At 37.4% G+C, this 16,555-nt stretch overlaps 1 long non-coding RNA gene across 1 annotated transcript in view; it reads left to right on the forward strand.

Annotated features, from left to right (window-relative positions):
* The first annotated feature begins 321 nt into the window (after window positions 1–321).
* Window positions 322–16,555, forward strand: part of LOC309630287 — a 77,934-nt gene continuing 61,700 nt past the window's right edge. Inside the window, exon 1 of the long non-coding RNA XR_014245568.1 lies at window positions 322–12,292. This is a non-coding gene — a long non-coding RNA (uncharacterized lncRNA). The remainder of the gene's footprint in view (window positions 12,293–16,555) is intronic.

Raw genomic sequence — 16,555 nt, forward strand, 5'->3', positions numbered from 1 at the left:
TGGGATTTGGGCAGGCTCTAATCCTAACTGAGTAAATTTGGGTAAATCATTTGACAGAAGTCTCTGTTCCTTCATCTATCATATGGATTTAAGGATTTCTTTAAAGTTTTGAAGAGATTATTTGTGAGCATGTGCTTTGAAAGGTATAAAGTGCTGTACAGTTTGACTTGATATTATAATATTATATATATATTTTAAGTATCTATTTATTTATATATTATTTATTTTGGCTGTGCTGTGTCTTAGTTGGGGCATGCGGGATCTTTGTTGCGGCATGTGGGATCTTTTCATTGAAGCATGCGGACTTCTTCCAGCATGGAACCTGGGCCCCCTGCATTGGGAGGGTGGAGTCTTACCCACTGGACCACCAGAGAAGTTCCCTATAATAATGTATTTTTGACATATGTCTATCAAATTTCTGTAGGAAATCACATGGATGAATTTTTGTTGTATTATAATAACCAGCTATTTCACCTAATTCAGCCAAACATCTGGTCAAATCCATTGTAATGTTATTTTGACTGAATTGATTAATAGGCATGAGAAGAATCTCCCCAACCCCTGTAGAGAAAGTCCAAAATAGCCTGGAAATTTAACTTTGCTATTTAATAAAGAAGCTTCCTGTTTATCTCATTAACGGCACCTGTATGACTCACTTTGGAACCAGATGTTGTACTTCATCATTTCATAACGTGTCATTTCTGCACACCGGATTTCTTTTCATAGTATCTGAAGCAAAATCTATTTCATCCCATCACCAGGATATTGTTGGTGACAGCTGCAGCACCTGAATAGGTAGCTTCAGCTTTATATGGACATAGAGGTGGAACATGTTCTCAGAACGGAGCCAGCAGGGGATGAAACATATGGCAGGAAGTGGAAGAAGTGAAGACTAGTTTCTGTAACAAACTCCTGCGAGTTTTGACAAGGCTCTCTGATATACTGTCAAACCACCTCAGGCTGAGAGGCAGGTAACGCTTCTCCATCTCTAGTCTGAACACTAAGATTTGCCTGAGGAAAGAACTTTCTTACATTGTTATCCAAAAAACTGTTGGGAGGCAGTGAGTTCTTCATTACTGGGTATAATAAAGAAATGGTTTGTAACCTCACAGCTCATCAGATTCACCTGTGTAGATGTTTAGACCATCTCCACCCACCAACCCCCATCCCACCTCTACCCTTAGATATTAAATTCAGTAGATCAGGGATGGCGTTCAGGCATCTATACTTGTAAGAAGTCCTTCTGATGTTTCTGATGTGCCAAAAACTAGGCAGAAATGTATTAGATAATCTAATTACCTAATGGATGACTGTTCTCGGAGATGGACTTTAAGGCTGGTGCTAATGCTGAGCTTACGTGAAAGTATGAAGATAAATCTTCATTTGAAGGGGTCAAAATCTGAAATGTATACGGACAGTAATAGATAAAGTGGATTGTGAAGCGCTTCTGTGAAATATAATGTGTAGCGGTGGGGTTGTGGCATATTGAAGAGTGATGTTCTGTGGAAAGGCACTCCAGTTAGCAAAACACATCTGTGGACAGATTTGGCCCTTCGGTCTCCACTTTTACCTGAGTATAAAGTCTTCTGGGGGTTGAGGTGTTGGGGAGATTCTTCTCATGCCTGGAGTTTTCTTCAGCTTTTCCAGTGTGGAACAGTCAGTACTATTTTCTTTTTCAGGTTTTTAAAACAATGTTAAAACATTAAATGTAAGAGGTATATCCTGTAGATTGTGTTTTATAAAGATGGAGGGTAAGACTATGATGAAAATGGATCCATTTCCTTCTCTCGTTTTATCCCCCAGCTTATCCCATCTGATGACATGTTTGAAGCTAGTATGACTTAGATCTGGATAAGCAGAGTATGGGGAGCTTGATCTTCAGTTTACCTAGATTTCTTTTGCTCCTGCATCCAAGTCCCTAATTCTGTAGGACACTGGTAAGAAAACGTTAATAAACTAAGAGAAATATAAATGAATAGCAAGCACTTCAAGAAGATTTAAAGAACTATTTTAAAGTTAGAAGTATTTTAGGGGCATCTGCTGAAAATGTTGCCTAGCTGTGGTATTCATTTTTTTCACTTTGGGGCAATGAAATTTTATGAGTCACTAAATACATATTTTGACATCTGGCTTCACTGCTTTTTTTTTTTTTTTTTTGAATGCTGTAAATTCTCATCATAAGAGTTTCCTTCTTGTCAGTCTTTTGATACTACACTTTCAATCATTTTCTGGGTGATTTACAGATGGTTGTACCTAATTGCTTTAGGTCTTAGTCTCTTGTGAATTCTCTAGGCTAGGGCAAGGCATTAGGGCAAGGAATGGATATGTTCAATTTTATGTGAGGACAAGCTAAGTTTTGGCCTTCCTTAACTGTGTCATTTTTATCCTCGTGCCTGTTTCTTTTGCTAATGTAAATTCTTATATCTAGCATTATTCAGGCATTGCTTTCAGATTTAAAGATTCTCTTGCCTTAAAATTGCTTTCTGACACCGCTAGTCTTAATTACAGCTACCAGTTTTGGAACTCTGATCCATGTGAGATTCTCAGATGTTTTAATTTTGAATTTGTCTGCTGATTTTGTTTTGTAGAGAAATTAATTTTACATTGTTATAATGTAATGAAGGCTCTTTTTATGAGTAAATTTTAAAAATTCTAAATAGGATGTTTATGACCAGAAAAGAGTTTTAATTTCTATAACTGAGGAAGTATGTCTATGCTGTTTGATATATGGAGTCCTGGTTCTGCATTTGTGGATTCATGCTTTGATGTATGAACTTTTATATCAAGAGCTAGATGATAAATTGAAAACGACTATTGACAATACTACATCAAAACTGGTTGCCTAGAAAAAGTGTATTTTTTCCCCTCTTATCTCCCAGTTCTCAAATTTTATAGATTCCTCTAGTAGTGTTGGTAAAAGTTTCATTAAAACCTGATCATCCCCATGGGGAGAAGTACCTGTGAAGAGGTAATCAATCATATCCTCCATTAGACAATTTTGTGAGGAGGCATACCAGGAAGGTGCTGGGGTGAGTTTGCAATCCCATGTGCTGGGACATTTAGGATAAAGTGAAGTCCAGACTCTCTAATAACCACCTTGATTAGTGAATCTGAGAAAATATGAGGGAATCCCTGCTTACGTGTGTATACTTTTAGGAAATTAGCTCAGATTCCCTCAGGAAACCTTAACATCTGAGATATCAACATCAAGCCCTGGCTGATCACATTAATTCCTTACCTGGTATTGCCTCATCTTAGACACTGCTGCCAGCATGGGAAAGAATGTGTTTCGAGTGGGTTGCTCTGTGCAGTTGCCAGCAATACTCTTTGGGGCGTCTAGGGGCGCAGAGTTAACTGCTGAAGGAACCCTGAGCGTTCTTCGGACTGCAGTGAGAAGCTTGGAATGCGGCATCGCCCTGAATTGCTAACCTTTCCCAGTAACTCTGATTTCTAGTTGAGAACAACTTGGCATTTATTTTACAGTGGAATGGCTTTCACTTTTTGTCTTGTTTTGGCTTACTTTCACTTTTTTTTTTTTTTTTAGCCGCACCGCAAGGCTTGCCGGGATCTTACTTCCTGGAACCTGGGCTCCAACCTGGGCCCTCGGCGGTGAAAGCGCGGAGGCCGAACCAGTGGACTGCCAGGGAATTCCCATGGTTTGCTTTCACTTTTGACCTTGGAATTGGTGAGGAAGGTTTTGCCAGCCTAGTGGCCTGGAGCTCCTTGTTAGCTGCTTTTGGGCAGTGGACATTCAGCGCATTTGCCTGAAGGTAAATAACCAGTTCTGTTTTCCTGTTTTTCTGAAGGAGAACTGCTTCATTATGTAGCCTAGCTTTGGCTGGAGCTAGAAGTTAATAAAATTGAGACCCACCTCTGAGGGGCAATGCTTGAGCTGCTCGAAGTCAGTTATATTTTTTGTTTCAACGGCTGCCTACACGCCACTCATTGGTTTTTACTCTCACTAACATCACGTATATTCATCCCATAAAATTTGATTAGAATATTAGAATACATTTTTATTTTATTGCTTTTTGCATCTGAGCGTAGCTTACCCAGACAGCTACATCACAATGAGCACGTTATTGATTATTCATGAAGACACCCTAGGCATTGTAAGTATTAGTTTTTCTTCAAATTGAGTAGGCCTAGTCATAGAACTGAAAAGATTAATAGGAGCTGGAGCAGCAAATGAGGAAACCGGGAAGGCCAGCTTGCAAATCTGATTAAAATGTCTAGTATATTGAAATTGAGGAGAAGATGTAAAATTAAGAAAGTTACAAGCAGGAAATGGCAAACACCAGCTGAGGCGATAGGGAATGCCATATGTTATATGTTCTTCATGTTTTTTTTTTCTCTTGCTTTTTTCAAAAAAGACTATATATAAAATACATTTTATATATATATATATATATATATATATATACATGCATATATTTCCTTGGCACATGTATCATTAAGGATCTCCTTGGGAAGTCAAGTTGATATATTTATTTTTTTGGAATAACAAAAATCCAAAGTTATTTTCTGCAGCATCAGGTTTGCATTGATACCAGTAATACCGTGACTCTAGTCATTGTTAAAAGATTTAAAATTCTAGTCAGTTTTCTTTTGGTTTTCCTGTTGGATTTTATCTGTCCAAGTTCTGAGCTCTGCTGTCTCTCTGTGTTTCTGTTGATGAGCATCCAAGGAATGGTTTTGGAGCCTGTTCCCATCTATTCTTCCCACAATATTTGTTTAACACGGGATAAACAACTGATCACAAAGGATAAACAGTGATAGAATATTCTTAATCTTATTGTATTAGGGCCATGCAAATCTAGGCAGCATTTATTACACAGAGACCAATGTGAATTTTATTTTATTTCATAATGTGTAATTAGTTTTGAATGTCAAAATGAATTATCCCATGTATGTTTCCTGTGCAGATTTGTTTTAAAAATTTGACATTTTCCCCTTGAATTCACTGTTCAGAACCCATCTGCATATTTATATTCTTTCATCATATTCTGCTATAAACAATAATCAATAAAACATCCAATAAAAAGTCTAGAATTTCTAGTTGTCTAGAAGATCAACAGCTTTCGCAAAAGGAGCAGCTATTCATCCTGTCGCCTCATCTACATTTCTCCAGGCCTTAGATGTCTTTGACCTTCCTAGTTTGCCTTCCAGATGGCAATAGCAACTTAATTTCCTCTACATGTTCTGTATTCATAATTTCATAGAGCTTATCTTAAAAAAAACTCTTAGCCCTGATTAATAATTTATTATCAGTTTACAGATTTGCAAAATTTATATCAAGAATTTGCTCCCTCCTTATTACAAAAAAAAAAAAAATAGCAATGATGCTTTCCATTTTAGAAAGGAGGCTACCACTTAAATGAGTTAGCCTTATTCTGTGTCTTAGCTCTCTGCTTTTCTGCTTCCCCAAACCTGTGGGGACTGTTCTCCTTTTGGGGAGACAATGGAAGTGAGCTCCAGTAAAATAAAGAAATATATTTCTTTGTTTTACGTTCTTTCTTTTCTGAATAGCATATCCAGAAATATTCATTCTGGATATGCTATTCTCTTCTGGAAGACCCATTTGCTAGAAAGAAAGGATTCCTAGTTCAGTCAAAAATTGGCAGTGACCTGGTATATCAGCTTATGCTAAAAATAGACTGCAAAAAAGGCTCTTGTTAAAATGCTTTCTAGACAATGATGACTTTAGCTAGCACAGTTACTAGGACCAACTTTTTAAAGGGAATTTACTGATAGGGATGCAAACATTACAATTCCTAATTCAGAAGTCCAAAAACTCTAAGACCTGCAGAGTGTAAAGGGTTAGGGATTATAAAAAGCTGTGTCTACAGAGATAGCAATAAGCTTTAGATTATTCTACAAAATCTTGAGTTACTGGATGTTTCAAGTAAGTCTCCCCTCTTCCTCCTCTTCATCTTTCTTTTTTAAAAATAAGTAAATTATCTATTTATGTCTTAGTCGTCTATTGCATATCATAGATGATAGTCTAGGTGAGGAAAATGGAACCTGGAAGTAGGGAAAAAAATAAAGCCTTAGTCTTTTTATATTATAAATGAAATAATAGTTATAAATACAAAATCCCAGGATAATTTGGCTGACAAATGTATCAGACCTAGCTAATTCTTTGTCTCAGTCTTTACAAAGAGAGATGCAGAACAGCCGTCAGGAATCAATGTAATTTATGTTTCTCAGGAGAGAAAGAAGAAAAACTGAAGGAAATAAGGACTATGTCAGAGCAAACGATTAAGAAATTACACTACTGTGAAGTTTAAAAAAACTGTAGTATCAGGAGAACAATTGAACGAGAAAATAAATGAGCTAGAGTAGAGCAGTCAGTTAGTTTTGGAAGTGGGAGGTGGGAAAGAAAGAAGACACTTTGGAACCTTAATGTAAGATAAGAAGTGAAATAGAACTGTATTCCTGTCTGTCATTGTCTCTCCTCGCTTCCGTCCTCCCCACCCAATCATCACATAGAAGGTCAGTGAAACCTGTCAACTGGGACTGGTTTCTCATGAAGGTGTACACCAATCATCCAGGAGGTCATATCGCTTATGCAGAGTGAGTTTTGATAAATGTGCTTAAGTAAATACATATTCCCATTTCAACTAAATCATTTGGTGGGAATCACAGGGTAAAATGCCACATGATGAACCATATCAGTTGTCCCCTAAAAAAGTGAAGGTAGAGTTTTTGTTCTTGTAAATACTGAGAGATGGTGTTTCTATTAGTACTTGTTTTTTACAATGATATTTGCATTCTGTGTGATGTTCAGGTATGGAGTGTTGCAGAGGTAGGAAGATAAGCAAGAAGGGGAAAATATAGGAGAAGTATTTTGCAATTTTGTAACATTTCCAGCACACTGACGTCTCCTTTTTTTTTTTTTAAGTTTACTTTAATTGATTTTTCTCTGTTGTACACATTCCTAAACAGAGCTGTCTTTGAGTAAAGTGTTACTTTTCTTATATGATTTAATTGTTACTGGGAGAATCCTATTTCTTCCCAAATATTTTAGTTTCTTACTCTTTCAGCCTCTATGGTTTGACTATTCAGAATTGACTTCATCAGGTCTTCAAAAATGTCCCATTGAAATTTCTTTATACTGTATAAGATAACATCTTGAGCTTCTGACAGTGGAAACCAGGGTGGGTGTGTGAGGGTGGACTTAGTTCAGTGAGATAAACCTGCTTGAATGTAATATAGGCTAAGTGTGAGGATGGCAGGGACAGCAATGTTCCAGCAGGGAAGCTGAGCAGGGAGGTAAGAAGTTGTTATGTAGATGGGAGAGTTGTAAGTTACTTTGAAGAAAACTAGTTAGCAGTTAAATATAGCTTCCATTCTAGAATTGAACAGATGAGTTACTTAAAATGGTTGCTTTGGGGGGCAGGTTGAAGAATTTCATGTCATTCATCATTTTAAAGAGAGTGATATACAAACAGGCTTACTTTCTATTTTAAAACAAAGAAAACAGAGGGCTCTGACAGAAGCACACTGTAATTGTGACCATGTGTGAAACTCATATATAGGCCATAACACTATTTCTACCTGCCCCTGCAGGAACTAAGACATTTGGTGAACTACTTTCTAAGACTCCAAATAGATTATAAAAAATTTAGAAAATATAAAGAAAAAATTACATGTAGCATCATCTTCCAAAGACAACTTCTGATAATATTTTAGAATATTTATTTCTAGTCTTTTTTTCTTTTAAATTAATAATGTTTCTCATCATCTTATGAAGGAAATAGATAGCCATTGTAGGAAGTTTACAAAATTCAGTAAGTGGAAAGAGAAAAATTACCCCAAACCCCACTATAAATGGCCACTGTGAACTTCTGGGTGTATTTCCTTCTTGCACTTTTTTTTTTTTTTTTAGTGTGTATAATGTGATGTGGTAGACTAGTGGTTGACCTCAAAATTCATTCTGCTTTTCTTCCTGGATACATGGCCATCCAACTAAAATCTACATTTCCCAGGTTCCCTTGAGGCTAGGTGTGGCCACGTGACAAACTTCTTATCAATGAGACATGTGCAGAAGTCATATGTGGAATTTCTGGTCATTTTCTGTAAGGTGATTGCTGGAGCCCTGTTCCTCCATTTTTTTCCCATTCACAGGGCTTGATTGCTATGATGGAGCAGGAGTTCCAGGCTAAGAGGGAAATGGCACATGCATCCACCCCAGCCTGGTTTCTGCCCACAGTCTTCATCTTGGAGAACCCATGTGCCCTTTGGGGACTTCCTAAGGGGTATTCAGCAGAAGGAAGCCTGAGGGTTTGTAACTTGGATCTTAAGAGCTAATGATCCCCAAAGGGAACTATATTCAATATCTTGTAATAAACTATAATAGAAAAGAATCGAAAAAAGAGAATATATATATATATATCCGAATCACTTTGCTGTATGCCTGACAGTAACACAATATTGTAAATCAACTGTACTTCAATTTGAAAAAAGATAAGAAAAATATTTATGGTGTAAACAATCTGTTAAACCAAATAAAGGATATTAAAAAAAAAAAAGAGCTAATGATCCCTTGGATTTAGTGGCCTTTCCTACAAATAAGCTGATGGGACCTAGGGGAAATTTGGATTTATATATTAATATTTTTATGAATGCTCTATACATTTATATATAATCTGTAAATATTTTAATAAATACATTAGTTTTGGCACATATCTCTCTGTATCATTAATTATTCTTTGAAAATATACCCTTTAACAGTTGTGTAATAATTAACCATATAGATAAACAGTTATTTATTGGACATTTTAGTTGTTTTCCATTTTTATTATTAGAAGTAATTTTTGATATATTTAATTTTTGTTTTCTTTAACTTACTAATTTTGTATTTTGGATAAAATGCTAGAATTGGAATTACTGAGTTAAAGGGCATATGCATCTTAAAGACTCTTAACATATTTGGGGGGTTAATAAACTGTGACCACAACTGTGAGGTACTAGGGATGGATCTGTAAGTCTCTTCCTAAAAGATAAATTATACATATGGCAGCAAGGGAAGAGATCATGTAATGTTTGTACAAGGATCACAAGAAGCCCCTTGTTATCAAGAAATTATGCCTGTTAACTCTCTAATGTTTCTATTAAAGAACAGAGTGGGACTTGCTTTTCAGTGCATTGAACAAATCAAGAAATTTGAGATTGATATTACCATAGATCTCGGCTTAAATGACATAAGACCCCTGCAATCTCTCAATTTCTGCTTCAGTAGAGGTAATAAAAGAGGAAATAATCTTTTTCCCATTGGAAGCAATTGCACACCTGCCACCTTGGAGCTTGGCTGTGGTCTGAGGTCAAATGCTTCCCGGACAGCCATTCCTAAGACCAAGAGTAGCGGTCCAGAGGGGGTCTTAGATGCAAAGTATCCCACTTTCAACAGATGCCTAGGAGTTGTGAGGTATTATTTGAATATTGTTTAGTGCTGTATGTGTTAGGGAATAAGGGGAGAGCAAAAGCATTTGGCTTAAAACTTCCATTTCACTGTGATGAGAAAACCTAAGTAAAACTTTGCTCAGTATGGGGGGAAGCAGCCCTAGTTCTGGTAGCTCATAACAACGTTAGTGACATTGGAGGCTTCAGTTTCACAGATGAAATCTATAGCCTGGGGAAGGCATTACTGCTTCCATTGCACAGATGTGCCATTTGCTCCTACTCCTTATATTTTTTCCTATTTTAGATTACGATTTGCAGAATCACCTTTGAGGTGGATTTCACAATGAGATTTTCCAACCACACTTCACAAAAAACCCAAATTTCATATTTTTATTTTTTCTAAGTAAAAGATTTGGTTAGTAAAACTGTATTATTCCAATGACTGTAAGTGTTCCTCATAGCAGGAAAGGAGATAACTTCCTAGGAAATGTACACCAGACCTACTTCGGAGTATGCAAGACAAATTCTCCACTTCCTCCACTCCAAGTTGGTTTAAACCATTCTGAATTCATAGGATAGCCCATCTATTTGCCCTTTAATGTAGGAAGCAAAGAAGTGACTTTGGTTCTTTGCCTTGGAGATAAGGACAGGAATGTAGTTTCTCTTAGCCCTATGTTTTCTCAATTGCAAATGTAATCTTCATTGCCTGTTCCCTCTCACATCCACTTGTGTTGCCCACCAGGGTTGCAGTGGCAGGAACAATATACCCGGACTTCCCTGCTGCCCATAGTCTGGCTAAGAGCTGGTTTCATATGGCCATCTTGTTTGCCAACAATTGGAGGAGCAATTATATCACATGCTTAGACTGGCTGGTGAATAATTGGCCAGGTTCAATTGTGAGTCCTAGCCCTCCTGTTCTACAGAAGTTATAAAAATGAAGGAAGCTAATTAGAGTCTGTGGGTCAAGGTCTATAGTCTATATGATATCTCATTAGCAGGAACTAGCCTCTCATTTTCCAATTCTTTCTGCATTCCTGAGGTGAGGCATCATTCAAAATGATACTAAAGTTTAGGGGTTGGGTTAGGGAAAGAACCAGGCAAATTATGAGATAAAAGAGTAATAATGTGGGGGCGGGGCTAGGAGTGGAGAACAGCCACACCAAAAAAAAATAAATAAGATTGTAACAATTTTAAAACTTTGAAACTAGACAGACCAAAGGAATAGAAATGAGAGTCCAGAAATGGACCCAAATGTGTAAGGAATTTAGTATGTTGGAATTTCAAATTAGAGGAACAGATATCCATTATTCAGCAAAAATGTCAGAGTTCTAGCTAGCTATCTGAAAAATATAAAGTTGTATCACTAACTTACTCCATAGCTGAAATAAGTTGCAGACCAATCAAATATTGAATGTGAAAAATAAAACTGTAAGAAATGCTGGACAAAAACATGAGTAATAAAAAAAATTGGAGCAGGGAAGACTTTCTTTTCTAGCATGACATAAAATCTAGAAATCATAAAGGAAAAGATGGACTAGTGAAAATTTAAGACTTCTGAAAAGAAAAAAAAAACACTATTAAAAAAGTTAAGAGACAAGTACTGGGGAAAAATAACTTCAGCAAAGGTGGAAATAAGGAACAAATTCCTTTAATATGCAAAGAATGATTATAAATCAATAAGAAAAAGATGAATAACCCAATAGAGAATTAGGCAATGGACACGAGCAGCTGAGATTTACTTGGGATGGTAGAAATGGAAGAAAATTGGGTGGAAAAGGACTTTGAAAGATGCTGGTGAGACCTAAGGTGAGGGGACTGGACTTGTGGGAATCATATGGAGAGCAGCAGTCACCATTACAGACAGCTGAGTACTGCCAGTCTCGGGCAGCGGGGACCCCTGAGGGAGTCTACCAGTGCAGACAATCTGTCGCCATCCAGAGGACACCGCCCATAGCCTGTGCTGAGAGACCGTGTTGGGCTGTTTCCATATTCTAGCTCTTGTGAGGGTCTTGCATGGAAAGTTACCTGCATGTGGCATGTGGATTGTTCAACAGTTGTGACCTCTTAGCTGTGATGTGATATTTTGTCCAGACTCATCTGATTTCCCCGTGTGGTTATGACCTTCCTGACTCCTTGGTGGATAAAATATTGATAACTAAGGCGATGGGGATCTTCCTGTGTCCTGGGAAACAGCATGGCTAAATGTTACGTGTTCACCCCTTTGGAATTCTTGTAATATTAGGCTAACCTGACGAGAAGTGGAGTTAGCCCCCCGAAGTTTTTGCCTCATTAAGGGGTCATTTGCTAAAAGCTTGCCTGTATTTTTCTTATTTTACTTCTGCCAGCAATACAGACCAAACCTAATTGCCTATTTTACAAAATTGCTGGGGGCTAGCCTTTGTTCTAGACTGCCAGTACAGATCCTAACCTTTGGAAATACCAAGTTATAAGTGGTTATTAGACACATTGCCTCAGTTTTCTTCTGGAGGAAATTCCGTGTGGACGCTTGTGTTTGAAGAGTCTTGGGTAGTGTGTTCGGCATGGAGGAAGGTGCCTTGGTATGAAAACTCTGCTTTGAGGCATAGGTCACTGTGCCAGAATGTCCTGCCCATGTGTTTTTTGGATGGAAAAGCTGTATGGTTTCCTTCTTTCTTCTTTTTCTTTTTTTCCCCTTAAACAAAGCTTTAACTATAATCACAAACCAGCTGAAGGAAAGAAAAAACCCTGAAGAGTTGAATTCAAGCACCAGCAGTTATTTTGGAGACAAATGATTGACTGAACTTAACATTTCCTTCCAGCAACAAGTTCTAGGGTGAAGACACGAAGTTGGAGAAGGGCAGCAAGTTCAAGAAACACAAAGTAAAGGAAAAGAATCTGCTTTTATTTGGTAAGTTGTAATTACTCAGTTCAGGTTACTTGTCCACAGATTTTGATTCAGTATCTTATTTTCTTTAACCTTACCAGGACCAAAACAAGGAATGTGAGACAGTTTGGACTTAAAATATGAAATATGTCAATCTACATATATACTACATTACTGCTAGAAAGTGGCTTTTTCTTGCTCTTTATCCTATTCAGTGTAGATTCAGCTGAACAAGAAAGCATGAGGGGTGGCTTTACCACATTTATTCCCATTGCACAGAAAGTATCTTGCTTGTTTACGTAGTAGGTCTGCAACAATTCTGTATTTTTCTTATCTGATTTCTTCCTTGGTAATTAGCATATTTTTTTCTTCGAGGAGCATATGGCATTCTTACTTGTAAGCAAACCCTGCAAACCTCTTTTCCTGTTGTTGAGATTTGAACTGAGCTGTATTTTATTGAGTCATAATCATGGAAGCACAATGCAGTCCCAGAGATAATGAAATTTAACACACCGGCAAAATAGGTAAATTGGCAGGAACTGGACTAACCGGGTCTTATATTACCAGATGATTCAGAGTACATACTATGTATAGAACTATAGGATGAAGTGAGGAGACCTAATTGCAGCAACCTCAGGCTGCAAACAAAGCTAGGAAAAATGAAAGGCCCGATAGAAGTAGGGAGCTGCTGTGTTTGAACCACAAATTTGGGTTCAGTGACTCTCCGAGGAAACTGAAGTTGTTCTTTAAGCAAAACAGATTTTTGCTAAGAAGATTCTTATATTTAGTCTGAGACAGGACTAACCATGATTTTTAACTACATGATTTGTCATAACTCAGTAGGAAAGGGGTGGTTATATATGGTCCCATTTTGGACAGTGTTGTCTAAAATTGCACATGGAAATTTTGCTTGACAATCATTGTATTCAATATGCTTATCACAATTGTAGCACACAAACAGCATTTATCTACTTCCTAAATGTGTAGGTGTAAATATAGTCAATCTAAGTTAAAAAAAAACCACCCCACAACATTTAAAAATTTTGGCCTCGAGTTTGGAAGACCGACTATGCAGAAATCATACTGAATATTTATAAATTGGTTATGAGTAAAAATCCTAACAGGATAATTCAAATATACCATTTTTTTGGTAGTGGGATACCTGTGTACAGCCAAGCATAGAGCACAGGTGACTAAGTAGAGGGGTTGAGTGGGTGCTTGTCCTTTTGACAAGAGAATCCTTCTAGTACTTAGAAGCTGTGTTCTTACTTCACCTTATATAAGCTATATGAGACATAGAGAAAATGTGAATTGTTCATATCACAAAGAATAGAGGTAACAGAGGAGGTGAAGGCTGAGGAGGGTCTAGAGATTCTCCCTCATTCCTCCCTCTCCCCCAATCATTTCTTGAAGCTGCCGTGTCCTAGACTTTTCTTCAGAGAACTAAAAGAACCGAGAAGAGTCATACCAATTTACATCCATCCACCTTAGCTGACTTTAGCATTTCAAGGGGAGAGGTGGTTCTGGGACCTCTCAGGAGTTCTGAGCTAAGTGGTTTGGGAGTAGGCTGAGAAGAAGACGAAAGGTGTTATAAGGTGTGTCAGAGCTCCTGGGATAACCTTAGGATTCCCAAGCAGGAGACTGCGGATTCAGGCTGGGATATGATAAACACCACAGCTGGTACCCTATGAAGAAGGTAAGAGCCAAAAGTAGTTGGATCTCCTAGGGCTGGGGAGCTCAGGGGGGAACTCTCTTCATTAATTGTTCCCATAATTTTTGGCTCTATATTGGTCAAGTAAGCACAATAAACTCAAGTGTATATCATAATTACTTGAGGTAAATCTTATATTAGTGGGTCTCAGCTTTGGCTACATTTTGGAATCACCTGGGGAAACTTAAAAAACACTGTTGCCTGGGGCCTACTGTTAGGAATATTGATTTACTTGTTTAGGGGTGCAGCACAGGATTGGGGGGGGTTTTAAACATTCTCCAGGTGATTCTAATGGACGGCCAAAGTTGAAAAGCACCTTCATTAGTCTATTTAGGTAAAAAAGTTAAAATTCATTTTCTCTAAGAAGGTAAAACAAATTGATTTAATCAAAGTTAATTGGCACTAATATTTTGGGGTTCAATAGCTACCGAGGTTTAAGAGTTGAGTCACACACGTTTGAAATGTAGTAACAAACCAGGGTCAGGTTCCTTTGGGATCCAGTCTGGGTAGCCTTGGCATGAAGATGCTTGCCTGCCTCTCACCTCAAACCCTTGCTGTAATCCTATGTTCTCTCACTGGAGTCACAAGACACTTGGCAATTGCATATCTGCTTGCTTATGATGAGGAAATAGTGGGCAAAGCAAGTGTTCTTAGGAACCAAAGATAGCTATGGTACCCTATTATCTATTAGATAATTTGGTACTTCACTGAATCATTTGAAGTTTTTTGTGTTGTTAATGCTTTGCCTTTCCTTTTCCAGAAAAATAAGGTTTTGTTCAAAATCTGTCAACCAAACATATCTGAAATATTGTGCTCAACATATATATTGCCTCTTAGGATTTAAATATGGATGAGCTCAAGGCTTCAAAAATCTGGCAAGATGAAAAATGGCTGGAAAACACTTTCGATTGCCCTTGGGTGATAGAGGAAAAAAGTAGAAGAAATGGAATCTAGTGACTTTTAGTTGTGCTATCAAATCCTCTTGAATGTTTATAGACATTATCTTGTGGTGATTTCTAAGGGACTTTAGTGTTCTTTTTTATTTTTATTTATTTATTTTTGGCCTGCCGCGCCGCATGTGTGATCTTAGTTCCCCGACCAGGGATCGAACCCACGCCCCCAGAAGTGGAAGGGCAGAGTCTTAACCACTGGACCACCAAGGAAATCCCTGGTGGTGTTTTTTATATCATTGGCTCTCACTACCAGCTAGTTTAAATGGACCCGGGGTTCCTACTCCCAGTAGAGGCCTAGCCTCTTGAAGGCCATGGTTATGAATTTCTTCCTAGGATTATTTTCACTAAATATGTAAGGATTAAGCTGTAAAGGTAAAATAAATGAAGCGAGTTGGAGATTATGGGGTCTCTCCCTATCACATCACCTGAGTGGCTGACCACCCCACTAGTTCTAAGTTCAGCCCTGCCTAAGCCTCAGAATCTGCTTCCAGAGGAAGGAGACTAGCTTGTCAAAGAAAGGAAAATTTACTTGGAGAAGACCATCATGGCATGTTCTTAGATCAGATTCTACAACATTATTTACTGAGACCATTGGTGTATTTGCCAAATTCTCGCTCTACTTGTAAACATTTTGTTGCTATTGTTATTGTTCTACTTAGTGAAGGAGACTATAGACACCTTTTGTACCATCTTGTCATTTGGGCAGAGATAACCAAGACCTAAGGAAGTTAAGTTGCCAAAATCAAACTGTGAGTTTGTAAAAAAGCTGAGACTAGAACCTGGTTCTCTAGCCCCAGATCCACGGCTCTTTCCTTCTCCCAGAGGGCTGTAGTTTCAGAATAAATTGGAGAACCTCACTGGTCAATCGCACAGCTTAAGAAAGCTGATTAGGAACTATGAAAATATTAAAAAGACTTGTTCTTTTGGAATTTATTAGAGAGGGAAAAGCACAGGCCATTTACTCTGAACTAGATGGTATAATAAACCAGTGGTGAGAGTGCAGATTTGTCTAGACTTCCTGGAAATAAACATTTGGCAATATGCACCAAAAGCTTTAAAAGTATTCACAGCTTTTGACCCAGTAAGTCAACTTTTGGAAATTTTCCTAATAATCAGAGAATGTCACAAAGACATGGTTATGGATGTTCACCCAGCATTTATTTGTATTATAAAAAATTGGAAATTGCCTAAATGTCCACAGAAGCTGGGACTGCTTGGTAAAATACTGTTTCCATCATATAATATGATGGAATATAATCCAGTCATTAAAAAAATCATGTTCTTGAAGCATACTTAAAGATATTGAAAGAGCATCATGATAAATGGTAAACAAAAAGAAATCAGATCTGCAGAATATTATGTATGATATAATCCCAATTTGTAAGAAAACTATATACAGACATAGAAAGAAGATTATAAAGATAGAGAAATGTTAGCCATTGTTATTTGCAGACATAGAAAGAAGATTATAAAGGTAGAGAAATGTTAACCATTGTTATTTCTGGGTAGTACCATTATGATCCAATTTTACTTTCTTTACACTTTTCTGTATTTTCCAAATTTCTACCATGAACTTATATAACATAAATGTGCAAAACAAAAATTTTATTGAAAATATAGTTT

This window comes from Balaenoptera borealis (genome assembly GCF_965194805.1).
Source record: "Balaenoptera borealis genome assembly, chromosome: 6".
Taxonomy (NCBI): Eukaryota; Metazoa; Chordata; class Mammalia; order Artiodactyla; family Balaenopteridae; genus Balaenoptera; species Balaenoptera borealis.